Here is a 7,382-nt window from a genome sequence, read left to right as displayed (position 1 = left end):
TTTGTTTGACAGCGCAGCCGTGCATTTTTGTGTTATTGTTTTAAAAATGTATTTGTTTATAAATGACGGCGAACCGCCATGCGTTTTGTTTTGCAGCGTGGATGGGAAGCCCCATTCACCTTATTAAAACCCGTGCAGAAGGCGGCCATCTCCCGAATTAAGTGATTAATTTATTGCTAATCGGGAGATGGTCACCTGTATAAATACCTGTAGCTCTCTCCATAGTAAGGGGGGTGTTCAGAAGTGGAGAACGCGAGAGGCGAGAGGCGAATTTAAAAAAGAAAATAAGGATCAGTGTAGGCATTTGCTCAGCCTGACCTTCGCATTTATTTTTGTGTTTGTGATTTATTTTGTTTAATTCTTTTATTTCTGCTCTGTGAGCAAATGATATTTTTTGTTCAAATATTTTGTTTATTTTTGTTCTTTAATAAAACAGCGCACGTGCCACTGCATCGTACCTTCTGTTTTGGTTGTGCTTCTTCTGGTCTGGGTCCCCGCAAAGCCATTTCCTGCCACAGTACATTTTCAGGGTTGATAAATTAATTACATCAGTATGTGAAAAAAAACCCAAAACAGCAGTATATTATCATCATATATACATAGTAAGCTCACCACGTTCATCAACACAGAGGACATCTCGCACAAACCAGGTTTGATCAAATATAGATTATGTGTTGGTTTATAAAAGTTAAGATCCAATTTAACACGACTTCAAACAAGCATTCTAAAAATAAACCACAGTATCTTGATTTAAAAAGCATTTCATCTTATTCTAACCTGCTCTTTAAAGGGCTAATTTGGCTTCTTCAAAAATAAAAATTAATTAGCTGGACAATGCACTTTTTGTTTTTACAGTATTTAACACAAAAAAATGCTTCTGTGAACTTAACAACCTTTAACAGTCTTTAAAAAAGTAAAAGGGGGTTTAATCTGGTACAGTTAATAAAGACAGTTTATCTCTGTGAGTAGAAGGGGCATGTGTCTGTCACCCATGGGTTTATTATACTCACAAAGGAATCCATGGCAACCATGGCTTGTAAGATCCTCCACTGCAGATCCCTCCTGACTTTTTTAGCAATGGTGACTTATACAGTGTTCCCCAGGCTGATTCTGTGTCCTCCCCTGCCCTTAACCTCTCCCTCCAGGGGGTGTCTGGTAGCTTGTGCAACCCCTTCTGATGACAGACCTTCACACAGGCCACATAAAGGTGGTTTCCTTGTCAGGTGGACAGAGAGACGTCACTCAAACTAGAAATCTTAGGAGTTGTTTTGATTGATCAGACATATGACTTACTGTCAAGGACACCAATGTAATATGGGGTCAGGCTGTGGTACTCTCTTTTTGTAAAAAGTTGTCGTGAATATTTACATTGTATATTTAGGGTTTATGTCACAACTGTGTCCTCGCCAATTACCATTAAAAAAAGTGCCCATTATAGCTCATAATGTAATTATTAACTATAATAAACAAAATACCTCCATAACAACTAGCAATTCTGGTTTATCCCTACACTAATGATGAAAAGAGATGAACAATTAATATTATGTATGTTTAAGTATTTCAAATCAATCATAAATGTGTATTTGTTACAAGACAAAAAGAAACCTAACAATCCAAATTATTATTACATTTATTCATATTCTCAAAGGAAAACAAATACAGGTAAGGCTTCATTGTGAAAAACATATGTATAAAGAAGAAACAAAACAAAACATTCAAGGGAAAGTGATGCATTGTTAAATGTTCATAATTAATCCTTGATGTGCTCTCTGGTCATAGAGTTCTGCATTAGTGAAGCAGTCTTAATAGTTCAATACTCTCTCAGACGCAAAGCTTGCTCTCTAGTTGAATGCTCTGTCAGATACAGTTCAATATAAACTAACTGTGAATCCAAAATAATAAAAACCATGTGAAAGGTAACAAGTGATTAAACTCAAAGATATCAAAACAAAACTTAAATAAATCAAAGTCAAATACAATATCAATAAAACAAGAATACAAAATAAAAAGGGTGTTAAGTCTAATATCAAGGTAAGATAATAAAAGAAATCTAGCAGCAATGTAATATTAAACTCAATCAAGATATTAGAGCAAACTAAAACTAAAATAAAAACAAGTTAAGATACAACATAGATTAAACAAGACTAAACAGTGAAATCTGATATTAAGTTTAATATAAAATAAATGCCAATTAAAACTATTAAAAAAAAAACATGGAAGTAATAAGTTGAAATAAAGTTTCAATGAAATAAGATTAAGAGATTGAAAAGGATATCACGTTTTAATTAAATAGTAAGGCTTGCCTATTCATGAAACTATTCATGTTTGCCACTCCTCCTATTTTTGTGTTGTCTGTGAATTTAACAAGTTTGCCTACTATACCAGAATCTAAATCATTAATGTAGATTAGGAATAGCAGAGGACCTAATACTGATCCCTGTGGTACTCCACTGGTTACCACACTCCATTCTGAGGTTTCTACTCTAATCAGTACTTTCTGTGTTCTACATGTTAACCACTCCCTAATCCATGTACATGTGTTTCCTTGAATCCCTATTGCGCTTATTTTGAGAATTAATCTTTTATGCGGGACTTTCTCAAAAGCTTTCTGGAAATCTAAATAAACCATGTCATATGCTTTGCAATTATCCATTATCGATGTTGCATCCTCAAAAAAATCAGACATGTTAGTTAGACACGATCTCCCTTTCCTAAAACCATGTTGGCTGTCTCCCAGAATACTGTTACCAGATAGGTAATTTTCCATTTTGGATCTTATTATAGTTTCCATAAATGTGCATATAATAGAGGTCAGGCTTATTGGTCTGTAGTTACCTGGTTCCGTTTTGTTTCCCTTTTTGTGGATCGGTATTACGTTTGCAATTTTCCAGTCTGTTGGTACAACCCCTGTATCAAGAGACTGTTGCATGGTCTTGGTTAGCGGTTTGTAAATTACTTCTTTCATTTCTTTGAGTACTATTGGGAGGATCTCATCCAGCCCAGGGGATTTGTTTATTTTAAGAGCTCTTAGTCCCTTTAACACTTCTGCCTCAGTTATGCTAAAATTATTTAAAACTGGATAGAAACTGGATGACATGTGGGGCATGTTGTCCGTATCCTCCTTTGTAAAAACTTGTGAAAAGTAATCATTTAACATATTTGCTATTTTTTTTTTCTTCATCTATGATTTTGCCATTTGTATCTCTTAGACATTTAACCTCCTCTTTGAATGTTCGCTTGCTGTTGTAATATTGGAAAAACATTTTGGAATTGGTTCTAGCCCCCTTAGCAATGTTCATTTCTATTTCTCTCTTGGCCTTTCTAACTTCCTTTTTGACTTGCGTTTGCAGTTCTGTGTACTCTTTCTGCGTACTTTCTTTTTGGTCCTTTTTTAATGCTCTGTAAAGTGCCTTTTTTCGCTGAATATTTTTTTTAATTGATCTATTAAACCATTTTGGCAATTTAGTTTTACATTTAGATTTGTCTACTTTAGGGATATAATTGTTTTGCGCCTCTAGTACTACATTTTTGAAGAACAACCATCCTTCTTCTGTGGGTGTTTTCTCTATTTTACTCCAATCTACTTCTGTTAGTCTCTGTTTCATACCTTCATAGTTTGCTTTTCTAAAATTGTAAACCTTAGCTTTAGTCTTTACTTTTGGGGATTTAAAAAACACTTCAAATGAGACCATGTTGTGGTCTGAGTTTGCCAGTGGTTCTCTGACCTCTGTTTTAGTTATTCTATCTTTGTTATTTGAAAAGACTAAATCAAGGCATGCCTCCCCTCTAGTGGGTGCCTTCACAAATTGTGTTAGGAAGCAGTCATTTGTCATTTCCACCATTTCTATTTCATCCTTCGCGCTACCCACCGGGTTTTCCCATTTTATTTGGGGGAAGTTGAAATCCCCCATTAGTATGGCTTCTCCTTTGCTACACACATTTCTAATGTCATTGTATAACAGATTATTGTGCTCACCGTCTGAATCTGGCGGTCTATAGCATGCTCCTATTATTATGCCTTTTGAATTTTTGTCTGTTATTCTGACCCATATTGATTCGGTTTTATTTTCTTTGTCCAGGTTTAACACCTGGGCTTCAAGACTGTTTCTTATGTATAGCGCTACCCCTCCTCCTCTTCTGTCCTGCCTGTCTTTCCTATACAGTGTATACCCACAAATATTATATTCGTCCCCATCACTCTCAGATAACCACGTTTCTGTAACACCTATCACATCATAGTTACCTGTTAGTGCAGTAGCTTCAAGTTCTAGAATTTTGTTTCTGATACTTCTAGCATTTAGATAAATACATTTAATGGTTGTCTTACCTGAGTTGTTGTTCTTGTTTTGATGCGGTCTCCCTTCTGTTTTCTTTTTTATTTCTCCCCCCTTCCTTCTAGTTTAAATGCTTCCGAACCTGCTCGAGGATCTTTTCTCCTAGTAGACTAGTTCCCTTGTTATTTAAGTGCAGTCCAACCCGTCTATACAGATAGTCCTCGTTGTAGAATGTGGTCCAATGATCAAGATAGGTGAAGCCTTCCCGTGTGCACCACGTCTTCAGCCATGCGTTTTGATTAATTATTTCCAGCTGTCCATATGGTCCTTTGCAAGGTGCGGGTAGTATACCAGAAAATACCACAGTTTTGGTTTTCTCTTTTAATTTCCTTCCTAGCTCTCTGAATTTGTTTTGCAGGGATTTTGGTCTGTCTCTTCCAATGTTGTTTGTACCGATGTGGACGACTACTACCGGGTCGTCTCCTGTTCGTTCTAGGAGCCTGTCCACGTTCTCAGTGATGTGCTTGACCGAGGCTCCCGGAAGGCAGCACACTGTTGTAGTAAGGGGGTCCAAACTGCGAATTGAACTTGCTGTGTTTCTCAATATGGATTTGGGTAAACCAGCAGCAGCAGATGAACGCGTGTCCCTTAAACGAGGCAGTCTTCCCAGCGACAGCGAGTGGGAGAAGTACAGGCGTGGGAGGAAAAGTACAGAGCAGTTTCGAAGCAGAAAGGAGAAATTGCATCTTGAATTGCTTTAATCAGAAAACAGAGGACATTGGGGAAACACAGCAGCAGCTCAAAGTCAAACAGCCGCGTGTGTTTTTCTGATAACAAACAAGCTGAAACTCGGAGCAGCTGATTCAAATTCAGCGCCGTTTTGAGACACGGGCGAGGGGAGGAGCCGACAGCACAGCAGAACAACGCAGTTAAACGAGGCAGTCTTCCCAGCGACAGCGAGTGGGAGAAGTACAGGCGTGGAAAAGTACAGAGCAGTTTCGAAGCAGTTTGAAAGCAGGTTGACGGCTGCAGAAGAAACTAAACTTCAAATTCAGCGCCGTTTTGAGACACGGGCGAGGGGAGGAGCCAACAGCACAGCAAAACAACGCAGTTAAACGAGGCAGTCTTCCCAAGCGAAAGAAGAACGGCGTGGAAAAAAAAAAAAAAAAAAAAAAAAAAAAAAAAAACCTTAACATGGTCTTCAAGCCAGTAATCTGTGACACCTGCTTGATGTGGGAAATCCGAGAAAACCCAGCCGAGCTAAACCAAGTGTGCGTAAAGTGCCGCACGATCCAGGATTTGCATAAACTAGTAAGTATGCTAGAAATGGAGCTGGAAGAAGTGAGACAGCAACAGGATCTTGAGGAACTGGCACACCCACAATTCATGGAAGTCTGCATCACCCCTAACAGACTGAAAGCCACCAGGGAGATAGAAGGTCAGAACAGCTGGGTTTAGGTAGGCAGAAGCAGGGGAAAAAAAGAAACTTCGTCAAACACAACCACCAGAAATCAAAACAACCAACAGATTTGAGTCACTTCAGAATTTTGACGAGCAGAACCAACAACAAGAGAATGAAAGGAACAACATCCAGGATCCCATTGACAGTGGTGACCAGACAGCAAAAAGAACATAAGAACATAAGAAAGTTTACAAACGAGAGGAGGCCATTCGGCCCATCTTGCTCGTTTGGTTGTTAGTAGCTTATTGATCCCAAATCTCATCAAGCAGCTTCTTGAAGGATCCCAGGGTGTCAGCTTCAACAACATTACTGGGGAGTTGATTCCAGACCCTCACAATTCTCTGTGTAAAAAAAGTGTCTCCTATTTTCTGTTCTGAATGCCCCTTTTTCTAAACTCCATTTGTGACCCCTGGTCCTTGTTTCTTTTTTCAGGCTGAAAAAGTCCCTTGGGTCGACACTGTCAATACCTTTTAGAATTTTGAATGCTTGAATTAGGTCGCCACGTAGTCTTCTTTGTTCAAGACTGAACAGATTCAATTCTTTTAGCCTGTCTGCATATGACATGCCTTTTAAGCCCGGAATAATTCTGGTCGCCTCTTTGAATCAGGCTAACACAACAGAGAAAACACGTTTGCTTCACGGGCAAGGACACAAAACCTGTATTTTGTTGGCCAATAAAAAAACCGACAGACAAGTACCTGAATTAAATGCTGAGCGAAACCATTTGCTCAGCTCCACCAAACTCCACCTCTCTGTCGTTTATTTCCTGTTTACCAGACAGAAAGTCGGTGACGTCGGCAGAGACACTGTTGCCCGTATTTAACTAACGGATAGACCGATCAAACGCTTGTTCGCAACTGATAACGGTATCAAAAATAGAATGAGACGGAAGGACGGCTATATATACCTTAACATTGGATTTGTAACTATATCTGCTATGGTATTTCCCTTGTCTGGTGAAATTAAAAAATATATACAGAGAGAAAATAAAATTCTAAATACTGAAATGTATTATTTTTCTCCATAAGTCAGTAAAATTCAGTGCTTACCCAGCATATTAACACCCCACCTCTGCTCATGAATGATATCAAATCTTTCACTTTCCCATTTGCTACTCACTCACCTTTAATTTTCATGCACAATACTGTGAACTGACTCTGCTTGCTTATGATTGGACAGCCGCATAAAACTTGGTAGATATTTGGCTCTCCTATTGGTTACACTTACTGTCAGTACCTGCAACTGAAATAGATACAGTTTATGTCCCACCCAGCTAACTGATGATTTGGCTATCGCAGAGAAAATGCAGATATTCAATTGGTTGATCATATTGCAGAGGCCCTTCAAGAAAAAAAAAAGCATATGTACAAGCACAGCATAAGCGAGCAGCACTGTCAGTAGACTGCTATGATGCTTTTGTTGTTTAAAGCCTTATTTATTTTCCCATGACGACCCGCTAGAAAAGTGTCCACGACCCTAATTTAAGAACAGCAGCCGCCAAAAAACTGCCAACAAAGTTGAGCAAGCAGCACCGCCTGAGTAATGAACCACTCAGTAATGCAAACAGACTGCACTTTCAAAACAGAGGTTAAATATTCAGGACTCGTACACCTGTACTTATTAAAATCAAGAATGTGTCTGAATTT

The sequence above is a fragment of the Polyodon spathula genome, chromosome 22 (assembly GCF_017654505.1).
Source record: "Polyodon spathula isolate WHYD16114869_AA chromosome 22, ASM1765450v1, whole genome shotgun sequence".
Classification (NCBI taxonomy): domain Eukaryota; kingdom Metazoa; phylum Chordata; class Actinopteri; order Acipenseriformes; family Polyodontidae; genus Polyodon; species Polyodon spathula.
Note: the sequence above shows the minus strand (reverse complement) of the source record.